This window comes from Amblyomma mixtum, chromosome 8, assembly GCF_055824585.1.
Source record: "Amblyomma mixtum isolate Tamu chromosome 8, ASM5582458v1, whole genome shotgun sequence".
NCBI lineage: Eukaryota > Metazoa > Arthropoda > Arachnida > Ixodida > Ixodidae > Amblyomma > Amblyomma mixtum.
Window position 1 is genome coordinate 61,330,191 of NC_143019.1, and position 21,470 is coordinate 61,351,660.

At 44.6% G+C, this 21,470-nt stretch overlaps 1 protein-coding gene and 1 pseudogene across 2 annotated transcripts in view; one reads left to right on the plus strand and one right to left on the minus strand.

The window, feature by feature from the left end:
• LOC149332721 (retinol dehydrogenase 11-like) overlaps positions 1-21,470 on the minus strand; it is a 76,363-nt gene that overhangs the window by 35,275 nt on the left and 19,618 nt on the right. The window lies entirely within an intron of this gene.
• Positions 2,474-3,322, plus strand: LOC149332722 (uncharacterized; annotated as a pseudogene).

Below are 21,470 nucleotides of genomic sequence, written 5' to 3' on the forward strand. Positions count from 1 at the left end.
TAGTCAGTTTTTGTTCTCACCGCTTCTGAGTGAAACCAGCTGCCATGTAACCTAAACATGTCATGACAGGAATCTGTCTTGTCTTCGATTTCTTCGCTGTGTGTCTAGTGTGCAGCATATTTTCTCTCCTGTTGTTCACTTTCATTAAAGTTCAATAAGTTAGTTGTATTGTATTTGCTCTAATTGATTTGGTTGATTCGAATAATTTGTATCGTCTGGTCTTATTCCCCATTTATTTCGCATTATGTACCACTCGTTTGAAGGAAGTGGGCGGTATTCATTAAGCAAACAAAAGTAAATAAATATATCACCTGGATACCTCGCACACATTAACTCAGCACAAGCCACGAGCTTCAAGAAAATCGCGGTGAATGCAAGAAACCAACTCATCGTCGCTAATGAGCTCTCCTCTCGTAATCCGTAATCCTTCGTTCGGCCTCCTTTTCCCCTCTTCATTCCTTTCCCTCAAGGCACCGGCTGTCGCAATCAAAACGCCAAAGCCCAGTTTCTCTGCCTAGCAGAGTCAGGCACAATGCTTTCCGCCATAAATCATTCAAAGTTGATTAGTAGCCCACGCGAGGGTAGCCAACCGTGAGCTGCGGATCCAAGATAGACGCTGCTCGTAAGGATCGCTCGCCTAATGATCTCAAGAAAATGCATCAGAAGTGCGAGGCTGCGGTTCAGGCAGTAAACACTTTATTAATCTCTCGAGCCCTAGTAAACACGGGCACGCCTAACGCGGTACGCTCGCGCACACAAATTCTTAAATTTTTATCCATTTTCTGTGAGCAGTATTACAAAGATATAAGGTTTCCTATTTTTTTTTCCCCTAAGCCTAACTGACCCGTCACGGTGCCTCGGTGGCTTTGGCGTTCAGCTCCTCACCCCAAGGTCACCGGATCGAATCTGGGCCGTGGCGTCCGCATTTGGATGGGCATTAAAGATGCAGTGAAGAGGAATCTGAACTCGCCTTTTTGCTGCGGCAACTATATATCTACACGTTCCGAGCATTCTTAGAAACCTCGACTTTTTGCCATGTGTGGCCGATTTCCCTGATTAAATCGAATTAACGTCCAGCTCCCACCTTATTATTATTTTTTTTTGAATTCTCCCCGTACGGTGGGCGGAGTCGAACAACGCGTGGAGTGCCTTTCACCCAGTCCCGTGGCGGCTTGCAGCTCTGCCATCGGCGAAGTAATACTTAGTAATCCGTAGTAGCAAAATGTCCGCGCGTATATTTATTTTTGCAGGCTTATTTTACGGCTATATTATCTGGGAATGAAACTATTTATTCACGGAAACCTAAAAAAACAAAATAAAGCGAAAGCAAAGGCTCCGTGGAGCTGGCTGAAAGGCACTCCACGCGTTGGTCGACTCCGCCCACCGTACGGGGAAAATTCAAAAAATAAAGGTGGGAGCCGGACGTTAATTCGATTCAATTAGGGAAATCGGCCACACAGGGCAATAAATCGAAGTTTCCAAGAATGCTGGGAACGTGTAGATCGAGTTCCCGCGGCAAAAAGACGAGTTCAGATTCCTCTTCACTGCACCTTTAAGTGTAAAACAGATCGTGTGCTGTGCGATATGGCCGCATAATAAGGAACCTCAGCTGGTCTAAATTAATTCTAAGCGCTCTACTGCAGCCTTGGGAGGCTTCGGGATGTCAAGCCTTACATATCACTATTTCTAAGCGTAAAAGATTAAACAAGATGTCCTTGCATTTTACAGGCTCTTCAGCTTCGTCGATTACTCCGCACAAGGTTGAATTTCAGTATGAATAACAGGTCTTGTGTAACACGCTACCGATGCAGTCTGGTGGCGCTCAACACCTGATGTATATAATCGTGCGGTTAAAAAAAAATCCTAAATAATCAATATCAAAGCTTATGCCCTACGCACATCATTTAAGTGTCGTAGGCTTCCAAATTAGCAAACGAATGGTACAGGACCCAGTCCAAACTGAAATATTGAAAAATAAGAAAGCCGAAAATAAACAAACCTCATCACCACCTGCGTCTCCTCCTTAATGAACCGGCCGCAGTCACACAATTTTCCTTCCAATTCTGTTTTAGATAGGTTTGTATCTTAGAATGCATACTGAGGTGTATGTGGGCTCGGTGGCATTGCCACGATAAGGTCATCTAACCCGATGATCTTCGCCACGCAGGTGTTTGCTTCCCTCGTCACCGAGATCATTTTCTTCGGCCTGCTGCCTGCCCCTTCGGACGCCATTGCTCCCAGCGAGCCATATCGTTCGGAGCGTCACGGCGGCTCCTTCTGTCAACTGGCTGCAGCTTGGAAATGTTTACCAGCGCCGCAAACGGAGCATCTAACCCTCGATCTACCCTGGTCTGCCCCATTGACATCGACGGCAACCGACGCGCCTACTATAAAGCTGTGTCACCTGCGCATGGCGCCCTGTGGGCTCAGTGGCATTGCCACGATAAGGTCATCTAACCCGATTATCTTCGCCATGCAGGTCAGTCAACCCTACTGCCTTTTTACCAAACGATCAAGTAACTATTGTCTTCTGGAGCTGCCGAGCCCACGGTGCTGTCTTGCTATTGCTAATGAGTGTGCGGATCTTATTCGTTCTTTGCTATTGCTGGCTGGAGATGTTGAGACAAACCCAGGCCCCGACAGAGTTCTCGAAGAACTGCAAAAGCTTTCTGCCGGTCAGTCGCAGGTAATCAGTGAGGTTCAGGGACTCAGGAACCAGCTCACGTCTACCGAAAAAACTATTGCCGACATAAGTAAGAGACTGGCTGACCTTGAAACGCTCCATCAAGACATAGCTGCCCTACGCACTGACCTAGACACAATAAGCGCTAACACAACTGAAATAACCTGTCAGATTTCTGAAATGGATGCCCGCATAGACGACGCCGAGACTCGTTCACGACGAAACAACTTAATTTTCTACAGCATCGCAGATGACAATCCATCAGAAACATATGCCCAATCCGAAGAAACAGTCATCCGCCACTGCTATGACACCCTGAAGTTGACAATTGATCCCAAAGAAATAAAGCGTGCTCACCGTCTTGGACGCCACTGAACCGAACATCTTCGCCCAATAATAGTTAATTTCTCCTCCTTTAAAACGAAGGAGCTAATACTTTCCAAAGGCACTATGCTAAAGGGTACCAACTACAGCATTGGCGAGGACTTTTCACGCCGGGTTCGTGCCGCACGGAAGCAGCTCGTTGCATTCGCCCGAAGCAGAAAAACAGTATTTCCATTGCGCTACAAAACACTGCATATTGGTTCGAAGCGTTATGCATTCGACGAATCCTCACAGACGGTCCAAGAAATCGCATAGCAATCGGCTCATCATCATGCAACTGTACGTCCATTCAATAGTCCTCGAGATAAGATTCCAAATCTTTCTTTTTCCATTATCTTCGCAAACATGCGCAGCTTTATTCCCAAGCGCGAGCATGTTTCTAATCTTGTTTCCTCATCCGTAAGCAGCATACTTGTACTAACTGAAACATCGCTAACAAGTGACATCACCGATTCTGAAGTTCTGTCCGACGTACCAAATTTTAACGTGTTTCGGAAGGATCGCAAAGACTCCCGAGGCGGAGGTGTTCTTATTGCCACTAACCAACAGTTGCCCTGTTCTATTATTAACATCGATTCGGAGCTTGAAATATTGAGGGTACTTTGTCGTTCCGCCCCCCAGTTAATCATACTAGGTGCCTGCTATCGACCTCCCAGCAATAACCCAAATTTCCCGCGTATCCTAGGTTGTTGCCTAAACCAACTTGATACTAAGTACCCTAACGCATGCATCCTTCTCTTTGGCGATTTCAACTACCCTAGCATTAATTGGCAGAACATAACATCAACAGGCAACGCAGAAATGACGAACTTCATTGATGTATGTCTCAACTTTAACCTCATCCAATTAGTAACAGAACCAACACGCGTTACACATGAATCTTCTAACATTCTGAACTTGATATTGACTAATCGCCCTGAAAGTTTATCATCCCTTACTTATCTCCGCGAAATAAGCGATCACAAAGTTCTACATGCCACCTTCACCTTTGCCACCGAATTGCGCCAAACTTATCAAAAAACGATCCGCTTGTACGATAGAGGTAATTACGAGGCGATGAACAACCAACTGCACAATTTTTTTCCAATTTTCTAAACGGGCTTTCAAGACCGATCTGTTCAAGATAACTGGCAAACTTTTAAAACCAAAATATTAGAACTTGCGTCTGAATTTATTCCCACCATAACATTTTATGCCAATCGTCATAAGCCATGGTTCTCGAAGTCATTAAAAGCGCTCGAAAACAAGAAAAAACGGCTATTCCGAGCAGCAAAACTCAACCCTAGCGCATGCGCTTGGAATACGTATTACGAGGCTGAGCACGTGTATTTACAATCCATTCAAAAAGCTAAAAGCACATTTTTTGGTGTAGATCTGCCAAAGATCTTAATCAACAATCCGCGAAAATTCTGGCAAGTACTAATCCCCCAGCAGACACGCACTATCACTCTTACTAACGCTGCCGCCGCGGTGGCTCAGTGGCTATGGTGCTCGGCTGCTGATCCGAAAGACGCGGGTTCGATCCCGGCCGCGGCGGCTGGAATTTCTTTGGAGGAGAAATTCTAGAGGCCCGTGTACTGTGCGATGTCAGTGCACGTTAAAGAACCCCAGGTGGTCGAAATTTCCGGAGCCCTTCACTACGGCGTCTCTCATAGCCTCAGTCGCTTTGGGACGTTAAACCCCATAAACCAACCTTACTAACGCACTTCGACAAGAGACCAGCGACGTTGAATGCGCGAACATATCTAACGCTGCATTCGCATCTGTTTTCACTGACGAAACTGACACGCCACTACCTGATACAACTGCATCTCCAATACCTCCAATGCCTTTACCCACACTTTCTGCACATGGAATCGCCTGTATTATCGAAAATATTAAGATATCATTCTCAGCAGGTATTGATGAAATAACCTCGAAGCTGTTAAAAAATACTCGGCATGTTTCTTCAGCATACTTATCTTTATTGTTCAACAAGGGGAAGCTTTGGGCCAGTTGGTCAGACATGTTGGGGAGGAGGGATAACCGCAAACTTGACAGGACTGAAGATCGAGAAGAGGACAGGACGAGCGGTAATACCGCTCGTCCTGTCCTCTTCTCGATCTTCAGTCCTGTCAAGTTTGCGGTTATCCCTCCTCCCCAACATATCTTTATTGTTTGCGCAATCACCTCACACAGGTAACATAACCAGCGACTGGAAAGTGGGGAAGGTCGTTCCAGTGTTCAAATCAGGTAACAAAGAATCACCTCTTAACTATCGTCCCATCTCATTGACGAGTGTGCCATGCAAAATTATGGAGCATGTCATTTTTTCGCCAATAATCCATTTTCTTGACTCGAACCATTTTTTCCATCAATCCCAACATGGATTTCGTAAGGGTTTCTCCTGCGAAACACAATTAGCCATTTTTGTTCATGATCTGCATATAAATCTTGATTCTAACCTTCAAACCGACGCAATCTTTTTGGACTTTGCTAAAGCCTTTGACAAGGTACCTCATAAACGCTTACTACTAAAACTTTCCCTGTTAAATTTACACCCTAATGTTTTACAATGGCTAAAACAATTTTTAGCAGGTCGCTCCCAGTTTGTCTATGTTAATAACCAATCCTCTAACTCACTCCCAGTCACATCAGACGTTCCTCATGGTTCAGTGCTTGGTCCCCTTCTTTTTCTTATATATATCCACGATTTACCCATGCATGCTTCATCTAACATCCGCATGTTTGCCGATGACTGCGTCGTCTACCGCGCAGTAAATAACCCATCCGATCAGCTAGCACTCCAAAACGACCTAACCTGTATAGAAGACTGGTGCAGCCAGTGGCTCATGGAGCTTAACCCCGATAAATGCAAACGCGTGTCATTTCACCGCAAACGCAAGCCCCTTTTATTCCCAAGCCGCCGCGGTGGCTCAGTGGCTATGGTGCTCGGCTGCTGTCCCGAAAGACGGGGGTTCGATCCCGGCCGCGGCGGCTGAATTTCTTTGGAGGAGAAATTCGAGGCCCGTGTACTGTGCGATGTCAGTGCACGTTAAAGAACCCCAGGTGGTCAAAATTTCCGGAGCCCTCCACTACGGCGTCTCTCATAGCCTTAGTCGCTTTGGGACGTTAAACCCCATAAACCAAACCAAACCTTTTATTCCCTTACGTAATCTCTGGCGTCGCAGTAGAATTAACCAACTCCTATAAATACTTGGGTGTAACCTTAAGCCAAGATCTAACCTGGAATGCGCATGTCACTAACATTCTATCATCAGCTAACAAAACCCTTGGTTTCCTGAAACGTCATTTGCGCCATGCACCGCCAAACGTTAAGCTTCTTGCCTACAAGTCCCTTGTTCGAACAAAACTAGAATATGCATCCCCCATTTGGAGCCCTAACCAAATCTATTTGTTAACATCACTAGAATCGCTACAGAACCGAGCCACTAGATTCATTCATTCATGTTATTCATATGATATCAGCATATCATCTTTAAAAGTGGAGTTGAGCCTAGCAAACCTTGCCTGTCGTCGTCGCATCGCCAGTATGTGTTTATTTCAGAAGTTTTTTTTACAGCTCATTGCGTATTCCACCCTACATTAGCCCTCCAGCAGGCATTTCACTCCGCCTTGGTCATCCCCTGCAAGTTTCCCGTCCACAGACTCATACCACAACGTTTGCTGCATCATTCTTTCCTCGCTCAGCCAAAGACTGGAACGGCCTTCCACACGACGTCGCTGCGACCACCTGTCCATCCTCATTTTCGAATTGTATAACTGCCATTTTTAACGAATAACATGTTTGTACATAAAGTTTGATTCTATCTGTACCCACCCCTTATGTAATACCCCCTAACTGGGGGTCTCTAAGGAAATAAAGTGATGTGATGTGATGTGATGTGATGTGATGTGATGTGATGTGATGAAGTACGATTAAAACAGTACAGGAAATAGTTCAAATATTTTCAAGAAGAAGTCAATCTCAAGGCATACATGTAGTGGTTTTGGCATTGCAGTTGTAGGCCGCCCAGAGGTTAAGATAAATAGAATTGCATTTTCATATTGCCACATCATGGTACAGTACATCAATACACAGGAGGAGGTCTCAATGTGGTGGAGCCGCAAATGCGACTTCCTGTGGTGACTGTGTGATGTAAGAATAATTGTACTCAGCATGCGAGAGCTGAATAAATTGGCCAAATGCTATAACATTGCAGAACCAGCTCCGGAGCATGTAACGCTTTGAAACATGGAGAACTGTGTGCGATAAGCTCGGTGTCGGGTATTTAGAGAGGAAGCATGTTGCAAGGTTAAAGAATGCAGCGCGAAAAGACAAGGACAAACGAAGAAGTGGACAGGACCGGCGCTGACTACTACCAACACATTTATTCAGAGACACGAGCAGCTTTTATAATGCCATCCAAGACCCACGTGACCATATAAAGCAGCAGGCGCGGGAACACTATCTAACACAGATACTCATCGATGTACACAACATCGAAGAAACAGCACATCGAGGCGACGCAACGTCACCTCTGTACCAAAAAACTGCATACTAAATGACCAGGAAGAGCCAAAAGAAACCAGGAACTAAAGAATGAATTATCGATCTTTGCTGTCCGCTCAGCGTGAGGCAATTGAAAGAAACAAAGAACAAGAGCCAAAACAAAAACAATACCGCAAAACTGTGTTATAAGTCGAAGCAAAGCAGAGCCAAAGAGACACAACGCAACCAAACAGAACGCTACGCGAAAGCTGTGTAAAATGCTGAAAGCCATAGAGACTCAAAGAAAAAGTTAAAAAGTTCCAAAGAAAAGGTTAAAAAGTTCTAAAGAACAATTGTCAAGCAAAACAGAGATGTAATTATAGCGGACCTAGAAAACTCAACTCCTTGTCTGCAAGTAAAATTGAAGGGATGCTGACGCAAAAAAAAAAGACAAGGAGACAAGATTTTCAGTCTGCATTCTTTAACCATGACCACTGACCAGCAAGCCCAAACAGCCACTTTAGTGCATGTTGCAAGATCCTGTCCGCTGCCTTCGTTTTCCAATTCAGTTATTTTTATTCAAAACCAATACCAGTTCATGGGCCACAAATTCTTTGCTCCCTTTCTTCCTGTCCCCACTCCCGCCCTACACCAATTTCTTTCAAAGAAAAAATAAAAGCCGATATCTCAGCTGACATCCCCAGTACAGAGTATAAGGCAACCAAACCATAAAGTGCAAACTCATCCTCCGCGCAAGACGGCAACAAAGATAGTTTTCGATCTATAAATAGCACACCGCACAGCACTTACAGCATTTTTTTTTCGGTCACTCGCTTATTACAGTAACTGCATCTAAATCCGCTGCCTACATGTGCAAGAATGTAGGAAACTTGATTAGTCGTGCCGGGAAAGTACTGTGCATCGTCGGCATCAAGAACTGCCAGAGTCATCAAACGTCAGGAACAAAAGAGAAACGCAGTAGCACAAACCCTGAAGACAAAGTGTGACATGACCTCCACCCTTGAGGACGGCATGGTCTGGGTACGTCTGATAGCTCATCAAACACCACATCCAGCGTCAGGGTTACTGCCGGGAAGGATACAGAGAGGCAATCTAGGGCAATAGTGTGATGCTTGGCAACAAGAAAATGAAAAGAAAGCACCCACACCAACCTCAGTTTGCTGCTGGTGGCAGACTCTTCTGCTGCGGCTTCAACAACAAGGGATCAGGCAAGCATCCACCTGATAATTAAGTTAAGAAACATTGCAAAGGGCAACTGCTAGCTCTGCTCTGGAGGATGCCTCGAGGCTTGGTATGTGTCCTTGTGGGCTTACATGCTAAATACAAAGGGCAAACAATGTAAGTGCGTGTGGCGTTCGAGGGTAGTTTGCGTAATTTCCTCCTCCCAGCTCTGTTCACGATGAAACCGCCTCGAGAAACTAGACTTCGGCGCCTAACTAGCACAAGCTTGTCTTCACCCAAAGCAGTTATTATTACTCTGGCAAACAGTTCTAAGGGGAAGAACGTGATTTTGTTGTTTTGATGATAAAGTTCTCGATTCTCCTTACGATGTACAAGACACGCAGGTTTAGGAGTTAGTGCTGAAACTAGTTATTCGCGTCAAGAGGAGATTCTTATGTTGCGAACTAGTTAGGAACGCGAGGACGAAGTTTCTGCTCGCCTGTGTGGTCGCAGTTATGTCGTATTTTATTCAAAAAGAAGTGTTTGCTCCTAGCAATAGTAACTTTTATCATAACGCAGTAAGAAGAAAACTTGTGTGCACTGTTTCGTGAAAAAGGAGGACAGAAGCGAGGTTTGCTGCACTCGGGAGATTCTGCTGCTCCGAAAAGTAATTGTTTATTAACTGATTATATGGAAAAGCAGCCCGATTCTTCGAAGCCTATGCCACACTTTGTGCAATTATTCATCTTTATGAAAACTGTTATTTGATTTCGTTCCCGTTGATATTAATATTTACGTACGAATATTTACACTAAGCTCGGCATAAACTTTAAAGATTACCGTGTATAATAGTGTGCCACTAAATGACGCAACGCGGCACACTTGTCGATTTCGTGCTTGCTTTAGCTGCCTTACGGCTGCTATAGGTGAGGACAGATGCTTTACCTTGATAGAGATAGGCCGAAAACAGTGAAAGAGACAGTGCTTAGCACAGCAACATATATTTTATAAAAGAAAAGAAAACACACTAGCTACTGTGTAGTATACTGGCTGGTTTAGGGCTCTTGTACTTCCCTAAAAAAGCAGCTGTCTTTTTTTTTTTTGCTAAATGCGTCAGGAATACACTTTACATGGCACTTTTTTCAGTTGTACTCGCAATCGCCATTTTCGTTTCCTAACAAGGTGATGTCGCCGCGTTCTGTCTGCCGTATCTAGGAAATACAGCGGTCTCGGAGCAAGCCCCACTCATCTGCCGCACTGAACCGGCCCAATTATTCGACACCTAATCAGGTTCTCAGCGAATAATCCCGGAGGACGACTCACGAACAACAGCCGCATTCCAGGTTCCACTTTTTCGCAGAACAGTCGCTGCTCTAACGAGGGACGCGACCAAATTAGGCACGTTCCGAAACAGACTCCCCGTGGAACACCAGTTGACGTCATTTAATGCGCAGTTTCATTCCTGTTTTACAAGCAGGTATAGTACTTTAAGGTAGAACAACAGCTTCTGTGATAGAGGGGGTAAAAAAGGGGGGGGGGGGGGGGGGGGAGAAGGGAGAAGGGGCATATGGCAGAATTCTGAACGAGTATAAGAGCACCTCTGATTACGTTTTTTTTTTTTTTTTCATTTTTCAGTATCGTTCTCCAGGGAATCGGAGCAACTGTTTCACGGTGAGACCATTTGAAGCTCCACGTAGCCCCCAAATGCTGAGCACTTTTTTTTGCGCGCGGATCTTCTTCTGGAAAGTGCCATTCTGGTTTATCTGAGGCTGCGAAACATAGAATTTAAGTCCATATCTGCTGTGATTTTTTTTTTCGTTTCCATTTTTTTTTGCGTCTGAAAAGCAGCTCAAAGAGGCATGAGACTAGCAGTCATGTTTAGTTCGACTAGCACGCTGTTAACCATTAATAGTGCAATAACTGGGAGGCAAGATGATGAACAAAGAAAATGGCAGCGTTACACTAGCGCTTTATAAGGTATTCTAAATTAGTATTAATATGACGGATCCAAGATCATATTAAGAACGGTGGTGGTGGAAAGAGATTAATGAGCTTTTGCTGAATTTAGAGATATTAACTATGCTTTACACCATTTTCCTGCTGTTTGTACGTAAGTAGCGTTATAAAATGAGCTCATCTCAGCTATCGTTAGTGGGTTGCTGTATAACACAGTAATCAGCAAATAGGCGTCTGTTCGAAGATATATCATAAGGGGGGTCATTAATGTATATTAAGAAGAGAAGCCGGCCCTGAAGGGAACCCTGAGGTACACCGGAACACAAGACACTGAGGAGAGGAGTGGTTATTAGATTTCTCATTAGACACCATACATGAAGGTGGTTTGTTCGTATATGCCCTTCTGCTCCTAAGTGCGAGCAGTAAAGTGTGACTGAAGTAGGAAACCTGCGAAAATAAAAATTCTGGAATGTGTTACCAGCGAGTGTCACTCATACGTGGCGCTGTGTAGCAATGAATAATCGCTAGAAACCACGAATGCTTAAAGGATTCCAAATCTATAGTTCATGTTATTCCTCGTAAAAGATGGCATTACACGGATTCACACAACAGCCGACATTATGCAGCGATAAAAGAGGCTAACAAGCAGATCCTGTTCCTGTTTCTGCCGTGAAGTCACCAACTGTGTGTCGATTCGGAACTGTTCATTCATCCACGTATGGTTGGTCAAACCCGACAAACCAATACTTACAACCTGCAGCCATGCTTTGCAATTACTAACAGTTTTAAGAACCGGTTTTTCTAGGCTGCTATTGGAACACCTTTATCCCACGAGTAAGAGGAAACCCTAAACTAAGCGCGAGAAATCAAGTAAACCAAGCACATTTTACCCGATATCACGTTATCACATTATCACATCGCCAATTGAAGGGGCAAAAAAAAATGTTCTAACGTTAACTGCAACTTGCTCTGCAACTAAAGTGCTGCCGAACTAAAGTCAACAGGGCTATTAAAGACCCAGCTGTCGTATTTTGCTAAGAATATAAACCTAATGGAGTTGTCCACAGTGCTCGTTAAACCCGGAAATCGATTATTAAGCCCGAGAAAAAAATGAGCGGTTAGTGGAAAGACCGCGAAACGATAGAACTCCATGTAAATGCTTCAGAACTAAACCAAGGGGTAAAGAATAACGAAGGCTTTTATTCAGTGGCGTGGAGCACTATAAAAGCAAAATCTAGCGCTCATTAGCGCCCTCAAGTCGCCGTGCTTCCGCCCTGCGACATTGTTTCCAATGGCGGTCTTGAAACGTGATGGTTCTCGACTCTTTTTCTTTAAACTGTTTCTGAACTCATTCTTGCGAGACTTTTTTGGATCAAACTAAAGGAAAGCACGCTATTTAAAAAAAAAAACGAAGAAATAACGAGGTCATGAAAGTTTCCCTTTTCTTTCTCTGGCCTGTCTTGTAGTTTAGGTTTCAGTCTAGTCTAATAATAATGTGTTATTATAATGGATTGCTGTGAATCTAGAGGGCAGCGTTCCACGTCGAATACGCTGCTATCAGAAGTTGTGCTAGAATTCGAGTGAGAATTTACTGCGTGAAGGGCATTCACAAACGACGATTGAGAATTAGTATGAGAAACAAAGGTTATATCTAGCATTAGGGGAATGCAACGGTTTTTGAGGGGCTTTCTATTTTTTTTTTTCGAAATGAGAAATATCTAGAAATTGACACTCAGTTAAGTTTTGCTGTAATATATAATCATCCACAGGTCTTTCTTTTGCAAAAGCTGTGAGAACGAAAAGTACCCATTAACGCCTATACAGAACCTGAGTACAAATACTATGTCAAATGAAAAATGAGCCTGAACCTGCTGATGTGCTGATCAAAACTGCGGAGGGAGCCAGCCTGGGTTCGAAGTCCACTTCGAGTGCAATTTTATCAGCGCGAAAGCACTATTCCGATGTGTAAACTCGGAACAAGATCTTGCGATGTATGTGATTTCGTACGGTATGAATAAATAAATAAAATAAATATTGCCTTGACTAGGCTCCCAACCCGCGGCGGCGCGGAAAGATCAGCTCCTTTCTTGTTTCGTCTTCTCTCTGGGGACTTCCTAATAGCGCTACATCATATTTTAAACGTGAGTCAAAGGTATCAAAGCTGAGATTAAGGCAAGAAAATGAAACCGGCAAGGTACGTAATGCAAAAAAAAAATAAACGATGACCGATTTGGTGGATACCAAAGAAAGTCAAACGTAGTAGGGAATGGCAGGGAAGCTTGCGTGGTAAGTATGACCGCATCTGGCGTAGGACTGGGTTAATTGTGGACCACTGGAAGAGGCGCTTCTACCACAATGGACATAATAGACTAATGATGATTATAGTGATGATGATGATATTGCAAGAACAAATGGGGAGGTGATGCATGCAGCAGTCATAACGAAAGGTGTGGAAAATAAGTAAGGTACAACAAACATTCAATGGAAAAAAACGAGCGGCGGTATATTTGGCAAACATAGAAGGGCACTCGAACGCAGCTATTTCTCTCAAAGAGAGCCGAGTCTACGTAACCGAAAACTGAGGACGCACTGTGCGCTAGAAGGACGTATCCAGTGGGGAGCTATCTATTGGGTAGATAATGTCGGGGGAGTGTATGCACGGTTTCCCATTTCGTGTTGTTCTAAAGAATGTGCATTGCATCTCTGCCGTGCCCCTATTGAACCTGGAGTCTTCATGCGCGCTTAAATGGACTGCCAAGTGATAGTTGATCCGTCACTGTCCTATACAGCACGAATAAGCTCTAGGACAGGAACTTTCTACACGACACACGAAGCAATAAAGTGCTGAAAGCGCCACAAGAATTAATTCTTTGGGGGGCTAACTGCGCAAAAACTACAATTAGATCCGAAAAGAGCAGGCATTACTTCTTTGGAGGTTAACTGTACATTATAGATCAGCCACTATTGGTCTCCCCGCAAGGTAAGCGTTTCTCGCTAGGACTAAGAGGTGCTACTATTCCCAGTTCCCTTTTCTCCGGCCTTATATAAATCGTTTCCAATCGAATTCTATCCCCGGCCCTCAACGTTTCCATTTAACCTTGAAAGGCAGAGTCAGCCATAGGCGCTCTCATCTCATCATGGAGCAGGTTCACAAAAAGCAGCTCACGCGTACCAGTCCTTGGTCGTCATCTGGCTATCGCGGTGGGCTAAGGCGTCACGACCTTGGCAATCGATCAATGTCTCGGCTACCGCGCTATGCCCTGCCTGTCGTTTCTGGCCAGTGCGCGGACGCTGGCCATTCGCGAACAGTTACTACGCTCGAAGAGTTACTTGAATTTGCTGCCTCATTAAGCTACTGAACTTATGTACGCTTTTAGCTGCAAATAAACGAGGAAAAAGGAAAATTCACTGTGGTGCGAACACGGGTTCGATGTCTAGCGTAGCTTTTGGAAGACAAAAAGAATATGGAAGTCAGGCTGTGGCGTTCTACTTACATCTCCTTAACCTTGAAAAAGCGTAAATGTGGTTCTTGCTAGTAGTTAGTAGAAACAGCAGAGCACCTTTCGTTAAAAGCAGATCATATCTCGGCTTTATACCACGCGTTTTTGTCCATGCACTGTATTTCTGCTTGCTTCGATTCCACCTATTTCACTATTTTCTATTGGCAAGCTCTGCATTAACATCGGAAATAGCAGCTTAGCGAACATTCCTTCCTTGCGATAAGTCCTGACGTCACAGGTTCTAGCGACCAATAAGTCCTGACGTCACAGGTCCTAGCGACCAACGTGTACTGGCGAAAAAGAAATAGGAGACAAACTGCGACAAAATAATATTTCGGCACTGACAAATCTTAAGTTAATCAGCAATCCACCACAGCCGTTGATGCAACAGTCCAGGCATCACCAGTGACGACACACAGGTACAGCCTTTGTCAAAATTTTGTTTTGCAGAGTGGAGTGTGCCTTCTGAACACTATTGTGGCGCTTCTGTGGGACTCATGGAAGTCCTATGCATAAGAGGGAGCAGGACAAAAACTCGCCTTACCTTCAGGAGATTTGGGACGCTGAGTATGCATTAAGAGCAAAACAGTGTGGCCCAGAAGCAGACCCCCTGGGCTCTAAACTTTTGACAAAGGCTGTACCTCTACTGAGCACTTGATTAACCTTATCACGCACCCGCTTCCCATTTTATATGCACCTTAATCGCAAGCATACACACTCTGCTATGCGGACTGCGGACTTCCTCGTCCTTCATTCGCTTGAGCAGCTCGTGTATGACGTCACGGGTTACGTCGCTGCTTCATTAAAACGCACGGCGCGCTTCTGACGGGAAAAATCGGCTCACAAGAGGCCACTTTTCACGAGCCTGTTGAGTACACTGGAAAGGACAGGCGAGTGGCGGTAAGTGGGCGGAAGTTTCAAACAGATCCTGGTGTCGCGCACGGTGGGATAATTTGCTCTCGTCGTAGGCGTTTGCTTGGTCCGCTGGCCGGTTCGCTATTGATCGAATCCTCAGCTCCCAGTTGGACCGAGGAGTGTATTCAAGCGCAGCCCAATGCTCGAAAGTTCTTTCATCTTCGTGTGGGTTATTTTTAGGCTGTTGTAATTATGCCAGAAAAGAACCGCTTTGTGGTGGGTGTTGAGTTTATCGATTTTATCGAGATGGACTAATATGCAGGAAGTTGAGAGGAGGCCGTTATTAAAAGGGACAGGATGGAAGAAAACTGGCAAGACCTCTTAACGATGCGTAATAAGTGGTACTGCTTAGAGAACATCATAGTTTCATGGCTAAGCGAAAAAATTCTTGTTCTCATAGGAGCAGTTGAGCATTGAGACTTCCTATTCAAAGCGCTTAACTTCACTGAAGTATATCATTATTTCTGTCATATGAAATGCATATAAGCATGTTTTTTTTTTTATCTAGCCTATTATAAAGCTTTGTGGCGAGCACGACGACGCCGCAGTTTAGTATCTTAAAGCGCTCGCTCTGAATCTCCTAAGTGCTACGGTTTTCCTATTCGCTACCACTTCTTGCTACCGCGTCTATAGTCAGGCGTCCTGGAGTACTTCACCGCCGCGCTGAAGCTCATATTGTGTAATTTGCACTCGAGCTATTTGCACGGGACTTAAGTTACGGCCCGCGAAAAGCTTATTCTAAGCATTTCCAGACGGATGACTGGAAACGTTTTGTTAGAGCACCATGTATGCCCTAGGGGGCACGAAGAAAGTAATCTCAGTGTTCTTAGCAATAATGTGTTTTTGTTTTTTTAACTACCCAACAAAGCCTTTATGCGCACACGAGGAAGTTGTATGCTCAACACCGTCTTAGGCCGATATTCGGAAGGGGCGGAAATGGTGATGGAAGTTGATGTTCGAGCTCCTCAGTTTTCACGGCAAGTGCCCTTTTGGAGGGCATATTCTCCTTCATCGTCATAATTTTAATTATAACTATATATAGAACAATAATGTTAGCATTATAATCAGTATGATGGTGATGGTGATGATGATTATTTCGCTCCAAACGAATGAAACATGACTTCCTTATCAAAAATCATCAGCACCAACAAACGCATCGTAATCAGTTTCAGTGATTATTGCAATGATAATTACGATTTACTCAGTTGCCTCTGTTAGCAGCAGCACCACTTACACTGGCATGATAATCAGTGTCATGATTATGATTATTATGATACTTTACTTGGAGGTCCGATGTACATGAAGGTTTGACAACGCTTTTCTACGCTCGCTGTTTAATTTGGACGGCGAAATGGACATGTGTAATACTGACGTTGTACCTGTACAGTGAAAGTCGAGTTTTCGTTTCGAACGAGTGCTGAATTTTGAGCAGTAAGCGCCTTCTTTTGATTAATGTACAGTGGTGAGCAGGCTTGTCTAGAGCGCTCGGGCGGTGCACTTCCTTGCAAACAAATCCAGATTTTGTGGCAGCCTCTAGGGTCCAGCTGCAACGCTTGCACGGAAGTAGCGCCAGATAGCCTCGTAAACAAAGCAGGCACGAAAACTTTGCCCTGTAATGAGGGGCTGCTCTCTAATTTCGGTTTTTGTTACCAAGTGCGCACTGCTCAAGCTCTCTAGACAAGGCTGCTCACCACTGTACGAGCCCATTGGCCTTGCAGATTGAATGGACACTGGGGAACCCAGGGGAGACTGAGATTATATGGTGATATTTTGCGAACGAAAAATGTAGTTCTGCCTCACAATAAGAGAACAACGTAAATGAGAAGCATTTCTCGCCGTTTTGTTCATTTTTGAAATCTTTAAAGCAGTGATTATTAATTAGTATGCGCATCAGGAAACTTTGCCATTCAGTCAACTCGTACTCCGTGAATCCATAGAAAGACGTCCCGTCTCCAGTTCGCATCAGAACGGACAACGGGCAACATTTCGTATTAATAATTTTGCGATTTATGTCAATGTAAAACTTCATCAGACACCACTACAGCATCGGGCCCACCTTGATATTTTGATATACGTTCAGAAGAGGAGCCTTTCAAGTCGATCACGTTCTGTGCGTGTTTGTCGCTACTTCGATGAGGGAAAAGTAACAAAGAATAAATAACTACGCGAAGTATCTTAAGCGAGAAAATATGTCCACATTAAGCAACGTCGGCCGTATGTCGCGATGATAGTTTCGTTTTGTCCAGCCTTGCGACGAAAAAAACATAGGTACACTGTCAAAATGTCAGCCCGCCGCTCTTAACTATTTAAGATGCTTAGTTCAGTATTCTTTCAAATTGTTAACTGCTGTTGCTGGAACTGTTGATGAGGCTTTGTTCTGATGTTTTCATGTAAGTTTGTCCCGTAAAAGAAAGATTTTCAAAGTCAGCTTCATTAGAGCTTTAGATTTGCCCCCTTTGACATATGTGTACACGCTCGGCTCCTGACCCGAAAGACGCGGGTTCGATCCCGGCCGTGGCGGTTGAATTTCGATCGAGGCGAAATTCTAGAGCCCCGTGTACTGTGCGATGTCAGTGCACGTTAAAGAACCCCAGGTGGTCGAAATTTCCGGAGCCCTCCACTACGGCGTCTCTCATAGCCTGAGTCGTTTTGGGACGTTAAACCCCATAAACCATAAACCAACCATATGTGCGCACGCTGTTGTAACTGTAGTGAATAAATTTATAGTTCTTTGTTGCACTGGTTTATTGTATTCATTTCGTGCAGTTATCGGTGGTCCTGTTTGCAGTTTCGACTTTTGGGCCTCCTGCTGTATATAATGCTGTAAGCGTTTAATGTGCTGCATATAGAAATAAACCTGTTCTTTATGTGAAAATTCACCTGACATAAAAAGCAGAGCAGTCCAATGTCTTGAGCCTTTCCGGCTTTTCGCAGACGTTGGCCTCGGCGAAAAAAGGCAATGCAGTGGAAAGCTGATTACAGGTGTCAACCAGCGCAGTAAATTGTTTAGGTTCAAAATTTCTTGCTATCAGTAGGGTAAATAAAATAGAGTGTCTAGACTGGGCAACGAATGTATTTTATTCGAGCTACTCTTCGGGAGTTTTATCAGCACCAACGAAAAGGAGAGAGAGGAAAACACTCAGATCATGTGCTAAGTGGCAGCCGTAAATTAAAAGTTCAAATTTAACTTTATTATTAATTACAAAATGGCAGTTCAGATGCTGATTATAGCGGCAAAATGTGCGGAGATTGTGTTACCGCGGGTAGGACCATCTCTTCATAATGCCATAACAGGGCACTGCGGCTCATCAGTAACAGAAGACCCATCATAATGAAATGTTAGTCGCAGTTCAAAAGAACATGTCTCGCTTTCTTGTAAAAAGTTTAACGCAAGTTGCTCAATTTATTTTAGCCTTTTTTTTATTCAATAAGTTGCCCCGTTTCAACGTTGAAATAGATAAAACTGCAAACCAAATTTTTCAAAAATTGATTTCTAAGCTTAGGCTGCGTACAGGCTTTTATACGATTTCTTGCGGTTTTGTGTGCTGAAGTAGGCTGCTCTGATGCGCTAACCGCGAATTATTTCCGTTACAAGAACATAAGGCAACAAAATTTCGAGAGGACGGAAGCGCCTTCAATAGCTTTTTGGAGTAACTAGTGTTACCCGACGTCATAGACATAGCAAGTGCACGAGAACTGAGCTGGTGACTGCAGGATAGCACACACGTGCTGGGGTATATATGAGTTATACATGGAATATATGAGTTCATATACGGAATATATCAGTTCTCAACACATGTACTTTCAGGAAACGACATCTCAGAAAATGTAACTAGGCGTTGTTACACATGGGTCATTCTTCTGTTATGCTATCTAAGTTAGCGAAGTTTGTTGTTCATGTTCTGTTCTTCTTCTTTCACTGTTCTGTCGCTGAAACCAAAATTTTCTTTTTATACCTTTTCCTCTTTACTTGCTTTCCTGAAAATTATTCGTAAATTACAGTCCTATGGTGAAAATAAATTTGTTAGATTGGATTTATGCCAGCCGTACGTTTAAATTATGGCCTACAATGTGCGGATCTTGTAATGCATTTGCACAATGAAAGTGCATTTTGGACCACGTTTTTCAAAGGGGAATTCTCGGTGTACAAAAAGAGAAACAATTTTTTCGAAGAACTGGGTAAAACAGCGCAACGGAAAACGAGACAATAGAAGGACAAACACCAGCGCTCCAACACTCTATGGCGGCAAACAGCGGTAATTGCCGCCCATTTGTCTCTTGCATCACAATGCAAGAAAAACCGTACGGCACCAGGCAATACAAATACTGAGAAACTTTCGTTTTACCCTGATTCGGTACACTCACTTTAACCCAGTTTGGAAAGAGGTTCGCTAACAGCAAGAAGAAGCCCGTGATGGTTTGTAAACGATGTCGTTGTTTCTACAGGCATGATCTTGCAGCTGCAGTGAAACGGAATTTTCCGCCACCCTTCACGTACTGCCAGGATGAGCGTATTACAGCGTGGGTAGGAATACTGCTTACTTAACTGTAGAATCGTTTCTAAGAAAACAGGAGTATTTACATACTGCGAAGAATGGACGTAAATACGACGGAATAAATGGAGAGCGAAACTCTTGGACGGCGTGTAGAGAAAAAAGCTGCAAACAGGCTCTGAAACGGGGCATCCGTGCTTTCCTCTCACGAAACAGTGCGCCTTTGTTTGCTAACCCCGAGAAAACAGGCAGCAGAATTAAATAAAATTTTAAAAAATGACAGTAAAGTTGCAGCTCTGTAACATAATATTTTTTTTTCGTGATATGTAGAGGTAAAGATTGGTTTGTTGGGGTTTAACGTCCCAAAGCCTATGAGGGACGCCGTAGTGAAGGGCTCCGGAAATTTCGACCACCTGGGGTTCTTTAACGTGCACTGACATCGCACAGCACACGGGCCTCTGTAATTTCGCCTTCATCAAAATTCAGCCGCCGCGGCCGGGATCGAACCCGCGTCTTTCGGGTCAGCAGCCGAGCGCCGTAACCACTGAGCCACCGCGGAGGGGCTGTAGAGGTAAAGATTATGAGAGCGACTTCACATCTGTATAGCTTAAGAAAGCTCTTTTTAGTTTTCCGCACATGCTAATTTTTCGACTCCTCCTCACCAGCCCGCCGCTGTAGTAGCGCGGTGCCACTGATGACCCTATCCTTAGGTGGCATGTTTCGTAGTAGTCACCGCATATGTACCGTGCTACATTCCCCTGCTCTCTCCATACTCTCCTTCCTCTTTCCACGAAGACAACCCTCCGAGTTGGCCCCGTGGTAACCATCCATCGCCTCTGCCTTCTTACGCTCTCGCCATACCCTCTCTTTCCACGGTAACAATCTTCTGCCTGGGAATTCCTTTACCCTCGCGATACCCTCCACCTTCCACGGTGACCACCAGCCTGTTGCGTCTTCCTCCGCTCTTGTCAAACCCTGCTCCTTCAACGGTAATCACCCTCCGAGTGCTTCTCATGGCAACGCATCCACCGATGACGCCGACTATACGGCAACGACTAATACGATTACTACTACTACTACTGCTGCAACTATTACTGCTGCTATAGTGCGATGACGACGCGAGACTCAGGAACGCGCGCTTAACAGGATATTTATCTGGAGATACCTGGAAGACTAAAACTGCGACGACAATGGGGGCGGTCTGCTGCACTGTACCTACTTTTAATTGGATGATGAAATTTTGTTGCGCCTAAAGGAAAATGTAGTCAGGTCTTTCTTCGGAATAAATACCCTTTCAAAATGGTCCCCATCGGCAATCCTTTATGTCCACCTCCGAGTCACTAGTTTCTGCATGGCGCCGTTTCAGAATGAGGGTCCTCCTTTTCCTTGACACACCTAAAAGCGAAACCTCTCGTCTTAAAACATCACGCTATTTCTCCACGATGATAGAGCATAAAAAGGCTGCAAGCTGTAACTTCGAAGAGGGCGTCACTGGTGCAGCACGCTGCTGGTGTAGCCAACAGCTGCCCTGACTCCTGTACATCATAATCATCGTCAGCCTAGCTACGCCCACTGGAGGACAGTGGCTTGTCCAAATACCTCCAGCTAATCCTATATTGTGCCACTTGCTGCCACCCTATACCCTATCGATAAGAGTCATGCTTGTAAACAAAGGGGGCGCCGCGGTCGACAGCGACGCGGCATCGAGCCACCCACCTGCACTGTGCAGAGCGAAGCTGCCTTCGAAACCAATTCACGCATTCAAAAGTGTGCACGTCGCTTTTGGTTACGAACATTTTGGAGCGAAAAGCTTCACTAGGCTCGTCAACACTGAGTCTGGCGTGCGCCGTGATCAGTTTTAGCCACAGCTGCGCATGCGCGAAACC